A 17,652-nucleotide genomic window follows, 5' to 3' on the forward strand; every position below is an offset into this window, starting at 1 on the left:
ATTTTGCCTATGCAGTGAAAATTTACATTTTCAAGTATATTTTCATGTTTGAATTGAATTTTAATGCGGTTTTCACGTTGATGCATATGTGGAGCATCCTCTTAAAGATCATATAACTTTTACATGATAAAACTTGTCAATAAGCTCAAAATGAGGGTGGCTCATATTGCCCCGTATGTTCATATTGCCCCTACTGCCCCTACGAAACATTTTTTTAAGCAAGCCGTATTATGTCAGCTCAAACTGTAAGCAAATATACTATATGTGATATATAATATATTAATATAATATATTTGCTGTAAGCAATAAACACACAATCCATAATATGCTTATTCTAGTCGATTATGCTCACAGATTGAGTTTCTTCTATAGTCTACTATAAGCCTTTATTTATTTTGATCGTTTCCCCGTGATCACTCTCCTGCATGCTATAGAATATCACGTGATCAATCTCCTGCATGCTATAGAATAGGTTTAAGTTAATATACATGTTTGTTTTGATTATCAGTCTCAACTATTATAGTGACTTCATTTATTCTATGACCTTGATTTATTACAAACATCCGCTCGATGGTATGCGTTATTAGGTCATTGTTTCATTGGATTGATATAATCGTTTTACAATTCATTTGAAGTGCAATTTTAGGTTTTAGCTATAGAATTCTCCTTCACGGAGCGCATCATGCGCTCAGATATCCCCCATATGTGGTGAAGATGGGGAGTTGATTGTAAGTAACAATGACATCCATACGTCTGTGCAATGTACGTCCGCACGTCCCTAACAAGGTCTATAAGCTTTAGATATTCAGGGTTCATCTACCTGCTTGAGGACTCAACGACACAGAAGACGAAGAAAGGTGGACAAAACAATATTTTATATATATATATATATATATATATATATATATATATATATATATATATATATATATATATATATATATATATATATATTAGTAAATGTTGTGGCCAATCGATGTGTTGGGGCTCTTTAGAGGACATGCTGGCTGACAGTGACATACCTGTTACCCGGGAGTATCAGCCACTGGATCTGGATATCCGCCTTGGAATTTGAAGGTTTCCGACTTGCAGGGTACGGCCGGTGTTCGCCGCAACAGCCCCTCGTATTAGTTACCCCACTTGGTAGCGGGTGAGCAACACTACGCCACACGGAAAATCCGAGAAGCGCAGACCGTCAAACGAGATGATAGGCAAAATTGAAGAAAACATCAACAGACGGTGATACGAGAAACGAGTGATTTCAGGAATTAGTTTGGATTGTTTTAAAATTATATTTGATTATTCCATTGAATTATATTACAAGGGTGAATTAGATAATTCTGTGTATGCTGTCAGAATGATGTAAAACTAATGTGCTATTTACAGATCAGGAAATCTTGTTGATAGGTTTGTTGTGAGTTAGGTAGTTGTAGCTGCTGTATTTGAATACACCGAAGCCCATCCACGTTCTCGCATTCAGGTCAAAAGATCTACAATCATGAAAAAGCATATGTTGGGTTTCAAACAAAGTTCAGGTCATCCTGCTGATTTCAAAGATATCAGACGATACTGACATTCTGGAAGTCGCAAGACATATTAAAGTTTAGGTCGTAAGGCCCATGAAGTATCAGCCTTTAAAAAGTGCATGTCTTCTATCAAACATCTTCCCAACAGTGCCATAGATCAGTGCCTGCTCTGGAAACAGGCACAGATGGAGTGTTACCAGGACGAGGCTGCATTTTTAATCAAAAACTTGTGCGAAAACAATGAGTTAGGATTGAGTCACGGAGTCATACGCATGGATGGCCGTACTAGGATGGCAGATATTGTTCCGTTTGATACCCGGTTCCCTATCATACTGCCAAAAAAACACATTATCACGCATCGTTTTATTGAATCCAACCACCAACACTATATGCGCAAGCTTATGAATACACTATGTTCAACGAAGTTCGTCAACGTTTTGCGATTCCGAAACTACGAGCATGCATCGCATTTGTAGTGAAGAATTGTCAGTGGTGTAATTTACAGATAGCAGGCCTCCAAATTCCATGCATGGCATCTTTACCTGTTGGACTATTTTGGTCAAGTACGAGTGACCGTTGGTCGATGGACGGAAAAAAGGTGGGTTGCTCTTTTTACTTACATCAATGTAAGGGTTGCACATTTTGAAGTGGCATTGTATTTGAATACAAAGTCATGGCTATCGTTTCGTTGTTCGGAGAGAATCCATAATTGTCATATTTTCTGATAATGGTACTAGGGTAATTGATCCGATAGTCGTGGGTGTTCCTATAGTTGCGGTAGTGTAGTTTCTGTCGAATATACGCAATAAACGCAGCAACCCACATTGTTTAACTATTTGTTGACCTGTCATTACGTGAAAGACACGAAACAGTTTGGGATTTCTCAAATAATCGGTAAAGTATCATTAAAATACTATAATTTCTTCTCTGCTTCGCACCTATAGTTGCGGTAGTGTTCCTATAGTTACGAGTCCCGTATGAAAAAAATGGGATTCGCAACTATAGGAACACGAATAAGAAAATATCGCAACTATTGGAACATTGCACCAATAATTGGAGGATTCATTTTAGGTGATAATGATGAGAGCTGCTGCTATTGGAATACTTTTTAATCAAATTACAAAGTCAGAGTTTTCGAATGCGCCATTGAGGTAAGCGAAATAATGTATAGTTTTTGTACAAGCGAACAAACAGTGGTGGAACGTGCTTAGTTCCTCCACTATTGGGTATTTTACTCTAACTTACGAGCGGCCAGCAAGGAACTTCAAAACCAAATCAAACAAATGAATTCTGTATGTGCAAACATTTTCACCAACGCAAAAACTCGATATATATATATATATATATATATATATATATATATATATATATATTAGTAAATGTTGTGGCCAATCGATGCGTTGCGGCTCTTTAGAGGACATGCTGGCTGACAGTGACATACCTGTTACCCGGGAGTATCAGCCACTGGATCTGGATATCCGCCTTGGAATTTGAAGGTTTCCGACTTGCAGGGTACGGCCGGTGTTCGCCGCAACAGCCCCTCGTATTAGTTACCCCACTTGGTAGCGGGTGAGCAACACTACGCCACACGGAAAATCCGAGAAGCGCAGACCGTCAAACGAGATGATAGGCAAAATTGAAGAAAACATCAACAGACGGTGATACGAGAAACGAGTGATTTCAGGAATTAGTTTGGATTGTTTTAAAATTATATTTGATTATTCCATTGAATTATATTACAAGGGTGAATTAGATAATTCTGTGTATGCTGTCAGAATGATGTAAAACTAATGTGCTATTTACAGATCAGGAAATCTTGTTGATAGGTTTGTTGTGAGTTAGGTAGTTGTACTTTTGTGGATACTGTAATGTAAGTAACTGATTGATACGAAACTGAATTTATAATGAAATAAATATACCTTTTAGCTTTAAGCTGATCATACTTAATTACGCTAAGTTGGTTTGCTGTAGACTAAATAAATGAATGAATGGTTTGCTGGAAGAAGTCCCAATAGACCTACCGCAACAGCCGATGTCTCGTACTTGACTCGACTTAAGTCTGAAGACAACCACACAGTTGTGGTCGAAATACGTATCTGCAAAGATATAAAAATAATTGGTGGAATTAAATGGAGAGTACTAAACTCGTCTTAGTCGGTTGAGCAATTTTCTGATCGTCATCATCATCAAAACCATCAAAATCAAAATAATTGGTGGAATTAAATGGAGAGTACTAAACCCGTCTTAGACGGTTGAATACATTCCACTAAAAAGAGCCTCAAATATTTTTTCAGAAAATTGCTGGTGGATTTGCGTCGCACACATGGGAATGGATGGCAGAGAAGCCTTCTGGCCTCTTCACCTCACTGGCGGTGTGGAACTCTTTACGGGTGGCACTTACGGAGTAAAACTCCCAGATTACACTTTACGCTTCTAACGGCGGGCAATGGCCGTCGAGATTATCGAGCAACCAGTTCCCTCGTGGCCACTATGCGCTTTTTTGACCGGTCTGTTCTCTATCACTTCTTAACTCGGACTCTCGAACAATCATGGAAAAGGAGGGGGGGTAGTTACTGCTTACACAGTGAAAATAGACTAGGCATATGGTATTACTATCTTGTTTACTTAAGGCACTGCATGCGAAGTCTCACAGCATAAAATTGGGTCAGGCAAATGTGTCGATAAGTATTGTTATCCTATACGGTAACAAGCTTTATCGAGTTTTTTTCGTTGGTGAAAATGTTTGCACATACAGAATTAATTTATTTGATTTGCTTTTGAAGTTCTTTGCTGGTTGCTCGTAAGTTAGTACCATTATCAGAAAATATGACAATTAGGGATTCTCTCCGAACAACAAAACGATAGCCATGACTTTGTATTCAAATGGAATGCCACTTCAAAATGTGCAACCCTTACATTGATGTAAGTAAAAAGAGCAACCCACCTTTTTTCCGTCCATCGACCAACGGTCACTTCTACTTGACCAAAATAGTCCAACAGGTAGTGATGCCATGCATGGAATTTGGAGGCCTGCTATCTGTAAATTACACCACTGACAATTCTTCACTACAAATGCGATGCATGCTCGTAGTTTCGGAATCGCAAAACGTTGACGAACTTCGTTGAAAATAGTCTATTCAAAAGCTTGCCCATATATTGTTGGTGGTTGGTTTCAATAAAACGATGCGAGATAATGTGTTTTTTTGGCAGTATGATAGGGAACCGGATATCAAACGGAGCAATCTCTGGCATCCTAGTACGGCCATCCATGCGTATGACTCCGTGCTTGTACGGACCTAGCTTGCACAATATTCTTGATTTTCAATCCTAACCTATTGTTTTCGCACAAGTTTTTGATTAAAAATGCAGCCTCGTCCTGGTAACACTCCATCTGTGCCTGTTTCCAGAGCAGGCACTGATCTATGGCACTGTTGGGAAGATGTTTGATAGAAGACATGCACTTTTTAAAGGCTGATACTTCATGGGCCTTACGACCTAAACTTTAATATGTCTTGCGACTTCCAGAATGTCAGTATCGTCTGATATCTTTGAAATCAGCAGGATGACCTGAACTTTGTTTGAAACCCAACATATGCTTTTTCATGATTGTAGATCTTTTGACCTGAATGCGAGAACGTGGATGGGCTTCGGTGTATTCAAATACAGCAAGATTGGTGTCACATATCTTATCTTGTATCTTAGGGTCTTTTGGGATGAGTTTTAATGGGTCTTGTGACATAAACTTTAAGATTTTTTCGCGAATTCCAGAATGTAACTATGAGAATCTATCTTGTAAAATGTCATCTGCAAGTCATTTGACTAATTTGTTCGAAACATGTTCGCTTTACGTTCGTTTGGGCCCTCCTTAGCCGTGCGGTAAGACGCGCGGCTACAAAGCAAGACCATGCTGAGGGTGGCTGGGTTCGATTCCCGGTGCCGGTCTAGGCAATTTTCGGATTGGAAATTGTCTCGACTTCCCTGGGCATAAAAGTATCATCGTGTTAGTCTCATGATATACGAATGCAAAAATGATAACCTGGCTTAGAAACCTCGCAGTTAACAACTGTGGTAGTGCTTAATGAACACTAAGCTGCGAGGCGGCTCTGTCCCAGGGGGGGATGTAATGCCAATAAGAAGAAGAAGAAGAATGTTCGCTTTATATTTTATTATGAACTCATAACGTTTGAATGATCCTATATTTTTTGGCTAAGGGTACATTGCTCTAAATATAACATCTAAAAGGTTGAGAAAAAAAACTCTCCAGAATGCCACCTGTCGTTTGACAATATGTCATTCCTCATGAATTAATATCTAGTTTCTAAAAAGAGTTCTGAGTAAATTTTTCAAATTAATACATATGACATTTTGCAACACTAATGAGGAGTGCCAAAAATCTCTACATAAATCAAATTTTATCTTTGCTGAACAGAATGTCCTGAGCTTGATTTGAAACACGCATTACGCTTCTACATGTTTATAGATCTGAAGACCTGAACTCAAGAACATTTTTTATTACCTTCGGTGTGATGGAATGCTGCAAGATTGGTATCACATATCTTGACAAGCACCTAAGGATCTATTGGGAAGATTTTTGACAGAAGACTTGGTGGTGGCCGCTACCTCATAGGCCTTACGACCTTAACTTCTGAACGTTTTGCGACTTCTATAATGTCACAGAACACTTTCGCAAAATCGTCTGATATTGTTGAATTCAGCAGGATGACCTGAGCAAGGTGAAACCCGGCATACTTTTCTACATGATTGTAGATCTGACGACCTGAACTCAAGAACCTATTGGAAGACCTTGGGTGTGTTGAAATGCAGCAAAGTTAATATAACATATCTTCATAGACATCCAAGGACTTATTGGAAAGAGTTTTGATATAAATATGCTATGAACTTCTTGAAGGTCGTAACTGTATATAAATCCACTTATACTATATACTGCGTTCAAATCCACAAATAGATGAGGACTCCCCAAGTTGTATTCCAGGAATATACCAAGGATTTACGCAGAGTAAACATCTAACCCGTTGTTGATCGTCATTTTTGAAAACCGCTTTGATATTCGCCGACAAAGATCTCCGCGAATGGACGCAGTCTTTGGTAATTTGGGAGATTACCTTGTAGGCGGTTTTAAGGAGTATTATATCTCGATAACTAATACCATCGAATCTGTGCCCTTTCTTGTAGATAGGACTTATGAGACCGTCAAACGTCCCAACTTTTGGAAGCTCGCCCAGGACTTCCATCCTTCCCAGTGATCTTACCGTTCATTAGCTCTCGAACAGCCATACTCACTTTATCTAGTGTTGGTGGCTCTACTGCTCGTCCATCATCCTTAATCCTAATTCTGTTTGTGCCAACTCTGTCGGATTCGACAATAACTTTCAGTGCTACAGTGTTAAGGGGTTTACCGCAGAAATTCGTTCCTTTGACGAACGCTATTAACATTCATAATCTTTCATCACAGCGTAACGTAGTCGATTTAGAAATTTAGAAATGACACCCAGTACAGTGAATAGAGACGTGTCTTACGTCAAAAAACAACATTGCTCACAAAATATGACCCTATGTAAAATTTGAACGACAATGGCTTAAGAGTACACCCAGGTTTTTTTTTACACGGTTTGGTTTTAGTCGATTAAGACCTTCAACGTCAATGAAACAACGAGTTAACCCCACAAAAAATCACAAAAAATCAAAGAAAATTCAGGTGGTATTTAAAAAGCTGTGAAAGTTTGGGTTAACCGAGAAATTAAAGAATTCAAACCGTGTAAAAAAAAACGATGCGTGATCTGTGCAAAGTTGTAACAGGCAGAATTTGATACTCTTATTCGAATTTCAGTTGCTATCAGCTTCTGGCGAAAACGACAATGGAGTTCGGTATTTGAGAATTTTGGCGCAAATTATGTATTACGCCTTGCAAGAAAAATTTGGAATCCTGGAAAATTCAAAGCGCCACCAATGAATATTTTCCCGGTAAGTGATCATAGGTAGCTATTGCTAAATTCGCAATGTTGTGTTTATATTTATGTTGATGACATTTAAAGAATGTTGATAGTTCTGGATATTGCAATAGGTGGGAAATACAATACAAATGAATTAATATCGCAGAACTTTAATCAATCAGTTTAGAAATTTCCCAGAAAGTCCAATGTTTTTAGTTTTTCTAATACTTCTCCCTAAAGTAATGAGAGAATGGACGATTCTGAAATATAAATGTTTCGCTGACCAGAATAGAAGATGCCGTGCAAGGTCTAAGCGTCATCTCCTCTGACCACTGCGAATTGTGGGGCATGCCTAAGATGCGATATGGTATCACAAAGAGCACTATTGAACTCTTAAATATGTAGGTCCTCAATTAACATGTACTTCAAGGCCTGGTTTTGAGAAATACTTCAAAAAGACCTAGAGTACGACTACCCTTAGTCTAGACAGGAGATTTGAGCAACCAAAATAAGCCGCCTGTGAAACTAATCAAAAGTTTAGTTACATGAATATGTACGAAATCATTCTTCTAAAGTTGATTAATAAATCATTCCATGTTCCATGTCTACGTAGGCACACGCCATTCCAGTCATGACAGTTGATTTATTTTTATGTTAAACTTGAATCAACGCACACTATGCATGATTTGTTCTATGCGGGGATTTACCTCTGCGCGTTATTTCCGCGTAGCCATCCAAATTTTTCTTTTTCTCCGTAATACGCGAGGAACTGTTGATGTATACTAGCATCCTTTGCCTGTTGAGTACAGGTTGGCATAGCAGCCCACCTTTTGGTGTTCCTTATTTGTGACTCGGAAGCACTGCTCAATTATCCGGTATTTTATCTAAAATCTAAACCAATTTTTGAAATGTTGATGGGTCATTTTTACGAATAAATTGCCAACATTTCATATCTTTGAAGAACACATAGATTTATATGGTTAGATCTCAGAAATAAGAAATAGGGGTCTCTAAGCCAACTGGTTAAAAACGATAAAATGATTTTTTTATACTGAGTTCAGATACCGCTCGTTGTTATTTCTGTGATCCAAAAGCGAAATTCTGTTTGTTCTTCGAAGGTATGATAGCGTGGACTGCATCTCATAGCTCATATGGTCACCTTATCAAAAACAAAGGTATGAAAAGGAATTTGATTTGTTTCTTATTATTGTGATTTTTCAGCAGTGAGCACACATGTTAGCAAAAAGAAGCTACGATATTGGCGCTGTATTTCTTTCTTTCGTGATACGACGAATATATGTTCAGTGAGATGAAAATGGGAATGGTCCTCCTATGTTGAGAGTTGTTTCTTCAGGAAAAACCCTTCAATATTTGAAAAATTTGGGAACCCAACTGTTTTAGATTTTGGATGACATACCAAATATTGAAGTCCGAAATCCACAAATATGGACCATATCCAAAAACGAACAGGACCATATTAAAACACTTTGTTGTACGAGTAAGGCAAAAATAACTGCTCAGACTAAACGGTTGTGGGACAAAAGGTCGAAGGTCAAAAGGTCGAAAGGACAAAAGGTCAAAGGGTCAAAAGGTCGAAGGGACTAAAAGTCGAAACAAAAAAACTGCGTGAAAAGGTCGAAAGGACGAAAGGTCTTTCTTTTTTCTCCTTTCTTTCTTATTTCTTCTTCATTTTCCTTCAACTCTCTTCCTTCTTCCTTTTTCCTTCTTACTTCATTTGTTTCCTTCCTTCAATTCTTTTACCTCATTTTTTTTCTTACTTCTTTTTTCCTTCCATATTTCATCCTCTATTTCTAATTTATTTCGTTTTTCTTTTTTTTCCTTCTTTCATTCATCTTTCTTCTTTCTTTCCACCTTTTTTCTTCCTTATTTCTTCCTTCTTTTTTCCTTCTTTCTTCCTACTTGCTTTCTTCTTTCTTTCTTCTTTTTTCCTCCTTTCTTCCTTCTTTCTTCCTTATTTCTTCTCTCTTTCTCTCTCCCCCTTTTTTCTTTCTTTTTGTTTTCTGTTTTTCTTCCTTCTTTCTTTTTATTCTCTTCCTTTTTTTCCTTCTTTTCTCTTTCTTTTTTGCTTTCTTCTTTTCATCCGTTTTACTTCTTTCTTTCCCATTTCTTCCTTCCTTCCTTCTTTCTTTCTTCTTTCTTTCTTCGTTCTTCCTTCTTCCTTTCTTCCGTTTTTCTTCTTTCTTTCTTCCGTCTTTATTCCTTCTTTCCACCTTTTTTCTTCCTCCTTTTTCCTACTTTCTTCCTTCCTTTCTTCCTTCATTCTTCTCTCTTCCTTCTCCCTTTCTTCCTACTTTCTGTCTTCTTTCTTTCTTCTTCCTTCTTGTTTCCTGTTTTTCTTCCTACTTTCTTTTTTCTTTCTTCTTTCTTTTCTTCTTTCTTCCTTTTTGCCTTTCACGTATACAAAGTATCCCAGACAACCATGCATGCATAATAGAATTGTTTTTCTATTATGCGACGCCTATGCACACAAATTTCATCGCTTACCAGTCGCGAAAACGCTTTTTGCGTACAAAAGTGGAGGCGATATATGTGTATTTCTTATCCGACGTTGAACGGCAGTGTATGCGATATGCACGATTTTTATGCGAGTTTGTTCGTTATACATTGCGATGTAGTTTGTGATAACAAACTCTGTTTGACAGATAATCCGATTTCGTTTGAGTTTGTTTGCAGGAATATGCGATGTCAACATATGAAGCTGGAATAAACTCGCAAAATAGCCTACTGTGCGGGAAAGTTTATAAATAAACTGATGAGCTTCGCACCACAATGCGATTTTGATGAAATTTGGATCGGTAAACGATTTTAATCGTACATTCTTATGCGATGTGTGGTTGTAAAGGTTATAGGATCACTCCAAGCCCGAACATTTGATAGAAGGCTCGGAGACCCATAGTGTTATATACCAATCGACTCCGGGAGCTCATTGCCAACTCATTGGGCAGTGACGGTAACGTAAGAGCTCTAACGCAGGAAGCAGTGGTCTAGTGCAGAGACATGGACGAGATCACGACGGAAGACGAACTGAGGGATGCTTTGGTCTCACAATGCAAGCTGGGGGAAGTGCAAATGACGATACGACTGAGGAGAGCGTACGGTGGCACACAAGTAGCAGCGATACAACTACCAGCAGAGGCTGCCAACAAAATGGTGGAGGCGGGCAAGGTGAAAGTAGGATGGTCGGTGTGCTCGTTGAGACTCGCTTCACGAGTCACCAAGCAGATGGAGCGATGCTTGAAATGCATGGCGTTTGGCCACCAGACGCGAAACTGCAAAGGCCCGGATAGATCCGGTCTATGTAGGAAATGTGGTGAAGAAGGACACGTTGCTAGGGACTGCACGAAGCAACCAAGATGCCTACTCTGCAAACCGGAGGACGGAAACGAGCATACGACGGGTGGCTTTCAATGCCCTGCATACAAGAAGGCGATGGCGGGCCGGGATTAATGGAGATCATCCAGTTGAATCTCAATCATTGCGACACCGCACAGCAACTGTTGTGGCAGTCGACAACAGAAGCAATGTGTGACGCGGCAATTATTGCTGAACCGTATCGGATCCCTTCTGACAACGGCAACTGAGTGGCGGATTCATCGGGGATTACGGCTATCCAAGTGATGGGCAAATTCCCTATTCAAGAAGTGGTAGACAGCTCAAGCGACGGTTTCGTTATCTCCAAAATCAACGGGATCTTCGTGTGTAGCTGCTACGCACCCCCAAGATGGACCTTGGAGCAGTATAACCGGATGCTGGACTCACTCACGGAGAAGCTGATCGGCCGAAAACAGGTAATCATCGTAGGCGACCTCAACGCTTGGGCAGTGGAGTGGGGAAGCAGGCTGACTAACCCCAGAGGTTACAGTTTGCTGGAGTCGTTGACAAAGCTGCACGTCAGGCTGTGCAACGAAGGTACCGTTAGTACATTTCGCAGAGATGGCAGGGAGTCCATCATCGACGTCACGTTCTGCAGTCCGTCGCTGGTGAGGAACATGAGCTGGAGAGTTAGTGAGGACTATACACATAGTGATCACCAGGCGATTCGGTATAGTGTTGGAACACGAATGCCGACGGTACGGCGAGATATTAGGAATAGCGGCGAAAATGGAAGGCGAAGGACTTCGACAAGGATCTCTTTATCGAATCACTTCGAGCAGACAGCGGCGCTACAAATCTCGATGCAGATGAGCTGACAGAAACTCTTGTGAGGGCATGCGATGCGACGATGCCAAGGAGACTGGAGCCAAGGAGAAGCCGGAGGCTTAATTACTGGTGGAACGAAACTCTTGCTAGTCTTCGTGCTGCGTGTCTCAGAGCCAGAAGACGCTTTCAGAGAGCAAGGTCTGAAACAGTCAGAAAGGAGCGTAAGAAAATCTTCCGTGAAGCTAGATCGGCTTTCAAACGAGAGATTAAAGTCAGCCAATCTAACTGCTTCAAGGAGTTGTGCCGAGAAGCTGACGCTGATCCTTGGGGCAATGCTTATCGGGTCGTAACAGCGAGGATCAGGGGTCCAGCGACACCAGCGGAAATGTGTCCTGACAAGCTGAAGATCATAGTTGATGGTCTCTTCCCGCAGCATGATTCTACGATGTGGCCGGCTACACCGTACGCAGATGAAGACGGAGTAACCATTGCAGGTATGCAAGTCTCCAACGACGAGCTGTCATCAGTGGCGAAAGGTCTGAAGATGAAGAAAGCTCCGGGTCCGGATGGAATTCCAAACGTGGCTCTAAAAACTGCGATTCTGGCCAGATTTGTTCAGGATGGTGCTGCAGAAATGCCTAGCAGATGGTAACTTTCCGGATATGTGGAAGATCCAGAAACTAGTGCTGCTGCCGAAACCAGGGAAACCGCCGGGGAATCCAGCATCGTATAGGCCCATATGTCTGCTGGATACACTGGGGAAGCTTCTGGAAAGGATTATCCTTAATCGGCTGACGCAGTTCACTGAGGGCGAGACTGGCTTAGTGGAAAAGCAGTTCGGATTCCAAAAAGGCAGATCGACGGTGGATGCAATCAGGACGGTCATTGAAGTTTCAGAGAGAGCGGCCAAGAAGAAGAGGCGTGGCAATCGATTCTGCGCTGTAGTAACGATTGACGTCAAAAACGCTTTTAACAGTGCGAGCTGGAAGGCCATCGCCGCAGCGCTGCACGGTATGCGGGTTCCTGACTACTTGTGTAGAATCCTGGAATGTTACTTTCAGAACCGGATCCTGGTTTACGAAACGAATTCGGGGCAGAAGTCGATTAGGGTTACGGCAGGTGTTCCGCAAGGTTCCATACAAGGCCCAACGCTGTGGAACATTATGTACAATGGAGTTCTAAAACTGAAGTTGCCCAAAGGCGTGAAGATCTTCGGATTCGCGGATGATGTCGTCCTTACAATAACCGGAGAGTCGTTGGAAGAAGTAGAAATGCTGGTGGCGGAAACGTCCGACGCAGTTGAAAACTGGATGAACGGAGTCGAGCTGCAGCTAGCTCACCACAAAACAGAAGTGATGCTGGTTAGCAACTGCCGAGAGATCCTGCGGTTCCAGATTACCGTAGGAGGGCACAACATACCGTCCGTGCGGGCTTTAAGGCATCTAGGAGTGATGATCGACGACCGGTTGAATTTCAACACCCATGTGGACTATTCCTGCGAAAAGGCGGCTAAAATGGTCAGTGCGTTTGCAAGGATCATGCCGAACGTGGGTGGTCCTAAAAGCAGCAGTAGACGTCTTCTGGCAGCAGTATCATTCTCGATACTGAGGTACGGAGCTCCAGCCTGGGGAGCTGCGCTCAAGACGAAACGTAACCGCAGAAAGTTGAACAGCGTATTTCGCCTTATGGCCGTGCGTACCGTGCGAGTCGCGAGTGCGTACCGAACCATTTCCTTGGAGGCAGTTTGCGTTATCGCAGGGATGATTCCAATCTACATAACCCTAGCAGAGGATATCGAGTGTTACCAACGGAGAGATACCAGAAATGTGAGGGAGACGGTGAGACTGGACTCTATGGTGAAGTGGCAGCAGGAGTGGGACAATGCGGATAATGGAAGTGTCAACGTGGGTGTATAGGGAGCATGGTAATGTGAACTTTTACCTTACACAGTTCCTGTCCGGACACGATTGTTTCCGCCAATATTTGCACCGGTGTGGCCATGCGTCATCGCCATTCTGCTCGGCGTGTATTAATGTAGAGGAGACTCCAGAGCACGTGATATTCGACTGCCCGAGGTTTGCGGAGGCACGTAGAAGAATGCCTGCCATAAGGGCGGACAACATCGCAGAGCGAATGTGTCGCGATGAAGGTACGTGGAATGCGGTAACCAGAGTCGTGACGCAAATACTGTCAGAGCTGCAGCGTCGATCGAGAAGGGACCAGCAAGTAAGCGTCGGTTTGGAGGAAAATCCAGCACAGTGAGCAGTGTTTGGTCTCGAGTCGTCGGGGCGCCAGCGAACCGGAAGTCTTCTGCCAACCGGAATCGTCGGACCGACCTCGGCACTCGAAACTCAAACCTGCTGAAGAAAGAAGAAGGAAGTGCTTCGGGTATGTAGGGCACCGCCAGTGCGGACGTCATCCACCACCGGAACTGTCGGACCACCTCTGCAACCCGAAGACGAAGTCGGCACAATGCGCGAAAGCGTCCCCTGCGATAGCCGCCGGTAGTCGGGGCACCATCAATGCGGAAGTTTCCTTCACCGGAACTGGTGGACCACCCTCGACGCCGGGGGAAGTCAGGAGGATTCGAGTGAGGAAGTTTGTGGCACAACCACCGAGGGATCGAGACAACGTAGCAGTGGATCTCAGCAAGCCAGTCGGCGAACAAGCCTAAGCTAGAGGCCGGAATTTTAGAAGAAGTGCATGAGCACAGAAACCGAAAAAATCGAAAAAAATTTTTTTTACAAAAACTGCTGCAATGCATTCAAATAAACCCAAATAAATATGAATTGATGGAAATAAATGAATCTATTTCCCTAAAGTGCAATTTTGACCTCTCTTACGTGCTTTTCTTGTTACTATAATGTATTTTCTTTTTTTATAGTATACGAGAAAGGCACCATCACCGCTAGGTGGATTATTTTGGGTTTTTCATGCTTATTTCTTCCTTCCTTCATCCTTCTTTCCTCCTTATTTCTCTCTTCTTTGTTCCTTATTTCTTCCATCTCTCTTCTATTTCTTCTTTCTTCCTTCTTTCTTCCTTCTTCCTTCCTTATTTCTCTTTTCTTTGTTCCTCATTTCTTCCATCTTTCTTCTCCTTTATATTTACTTGCTTCCTCCTTCTTTCTTTTGTTTTGCTTCATTTTGTCTTCTCTCCTTTTTCTTCCTTCCTTCTTTCTTTCTTTTTCTATTTTCCTTTTTTCTTCCTTCTTTTTTCCTTCTTCCATCTCCCTTCTTCTTTCTTCCTTTGTTCTTTTTTCCTCTTTTCTTCCTTCTTCCTTTTCACTTCTTATTTACATCTCACTTCTTACTTCTCCGTTCCTCACTTCTCACATCACATTTCTCACTTGCCAATTTTCACTTTTCACTTCATTTTTCCCTTTCCACTTCTTACTTCACACTTCTCACTTTTCATTTTTCACTTGTCACTTCTCATTTATCTATGCTCGCTACTTCGATCTTGCATCTCACTTGTCACTACTTACAACTCCCATCTCATTTCATGTCTTTTTTGTTTTTTGACCCTTTGTCCTTCGACGTTATGACACATATTCCACCTTTTGACCCTTCGCCCTTTTGTTCATTCGACTTTTTGTCCTTTCGACCTTTTGACCCTTCGACCTTTTGACCCTTTGACCTTTTGACACAGATTCGACTAAACTAGCTGCAATAAAGTTTTGATAAATTTACATGTTTCTTTTTCTTCTTCTTATTGGCATTATTTATTTATTTATTTATTTATTTCAATCTTCAACGTAAAGTTGTACAGATGTTTCTTAGCTATACTAGGTTTTGTATTCTTGACTTATAGGCCTCTTTACTAATATTAAAATCAAACACGTGACTTACTTCATTAAACGTGCGGCAGCACATGCTCCATGGCTCATTGTATCCATAGTTTGTACGGTGAGTAGACTCGGCAAGAAGTATGTAATGCCGTAGTTGTCTTCGAGGCACGTTGATGTGTACTTTAGCTAGGAGAAAGCCACAGTCTACATCTCCAGCGAGAATTCCGAACACGAAGAGTCTTTGAAGGAGTTTTCTTCTGGCAGCTAGCGATTGCAGATTTATTAGCATACACCGTTCTTCGTAGGGGGGCAAGCTAGCCGTATTGTTCCAAGGTAGTACCCGGAGGGCGTATCTGATGAAGTTTCGTTGAATCGCTTCCATTCTGTTAATCAATGTTGCATGAAAGGGTGCCCATACAACAACTGCATATTCTAGCAGACTGCGGACGAGAGCACAATACAACGCTTTTAGTGCATATATGTCCTGGAATGCATTCGTGTTTCTTTTCAGAAATCCCAGCATGGCAAACGATTTGGCTGTGATCATGTTGATGTGGTCGTTAAATCTGACTTTAGAGTCAATAATGACTCCCAAGTCTTTAATCGATGAAACTCGTAGTAAACGGCTGTTTCCAATAAAGTAATCAGTCAGCAATGGCTCTCGCAAACGGCTGAATGTTATGGAACTGCATTTAGCAACATTGACTTCCATACCATTTAAAGAGGACCATCGTAGAAGTGTATCAATGTCATTTTGGAGAACGCAGCAATCCAACCTAGTCTCGATTTCACGATATATCTTTAGATCATCAGCGAATAAAAGCTTAGAGGAGCGAAGACTATTGCACAGGTCATTAACAAACAGAATAAAAATTAACGGTCCTATGTGACTTCCTTGGGGGACGCCTGACGGAATGCCAAAATTCGCTGAATTAACTCCGTTGATGTGAACATATGCAGAGCGGTCTGTCAAATAGGACTGGAACCAAGTCGTTGCCCAGTCAGGAATTCCCATGTGCCTCATCTTATCGATAGCAAAAGAATGTGGAACCTTGTCGAAAGCTTTACTGAAGTCCACGTATATGGCATCAACTTGTCGTTTTCTTTCTATGGAGTTGATTACTGTGTTGGCAAAAACCATCAGGTTAGTCGTTGTCGATCGTTTACATCCCCACACTGGGACAGAGCCGCCTCGCTGCTTAGTGTTCATTAAGCACTTCCACAGTTATTAACTGCGAGGTTTCTAAGCCGAGTTACCATTTTTCCATTCGTATAACATGAGGCTAACACGATTTTACTGTTATGCCCAGGGAAGTCGAGACAATTTCCAATCCGAAAATTGCCTAGACCGGCACCGGGAATCGAATCCAGCCACCCTCAGCATGGTCTTGCTTTGTAGCCGCGCGTCTTACCGCCGTAGGAGGGCCCCTTACATGTTGTAATGTATAAATTTTAAGAGAAGCTTTTTTAATTATTCCACAGGTGTATTAACTGCTCGTGGGCGCTTATTTGTCGAGTCAGTCAATGGTAAAATACACTATAGGGGTATTCATGTAGGGTGGTATTTTCATCAATGTGTATGCCATGGGCGTAGCCAGGATTTCGAGAAGGGGGGGGCCAACTTTTTTGGTCTTCTAAATCGTAGTTTTATAGTAGTTTTATAAAAACACATGAATATTAACACATGAAACCAAATCCAAACCAAATCGTAACAATAATGGATTTAAAAATGCGTGATTTATTGCTCATTAGATATTTTTAAATAAAGTGAGGAAAATATTAACGAACTTAGAATTCAGAAAGAATATAAAATCGGCTATAACAATTATTATAAAAATCCTGCATTCTTCCATAAGTTTAAGAAAACTAGAACCATGCATCTGAATTTCAAAACAAATCCTCTCTGAAATAATATTTATTATAAAATTGGCAGAAAAATCAATATGCAAGCTTTCTCCAGGAATTCCTTCGACAATTGCTCCTGGCATTCTATCCGAAATTCTATCAGGGATTCTTTAGGAATGCCTCCAGCAACTTCTTCGGCAGTGTCTTCAGGAATCCCACCATAAATTTTGCCGGGAATTGATCCGAAAATTCCACCATTATTTACTCCAAGAAAATCTTCACGAACTTCTTTATAAGTTCTGCAGAATTCCCTGCAATAATTCAAATAATTTCGTGCTGTTTCCCATAATTTTTAAGAATAAGAATATTCCGTGGAAATTC

This window comes from Armigeres subalbatus, chromosome 3 (genome assembly GCF_024139115.2).
Source record: "Armigeres subalbatus isolate Guangzhou_Male chromosome 3, GZ_Asu_2, whole genome shotgun sequence".
Classification (NCBI taxonomy): domain Eukaryota; kingdom Metazoa; phylum Arthropoda; class Insecta; order Diptera; family Culicidae; genus Armigeres; species Armigeres subalbatus.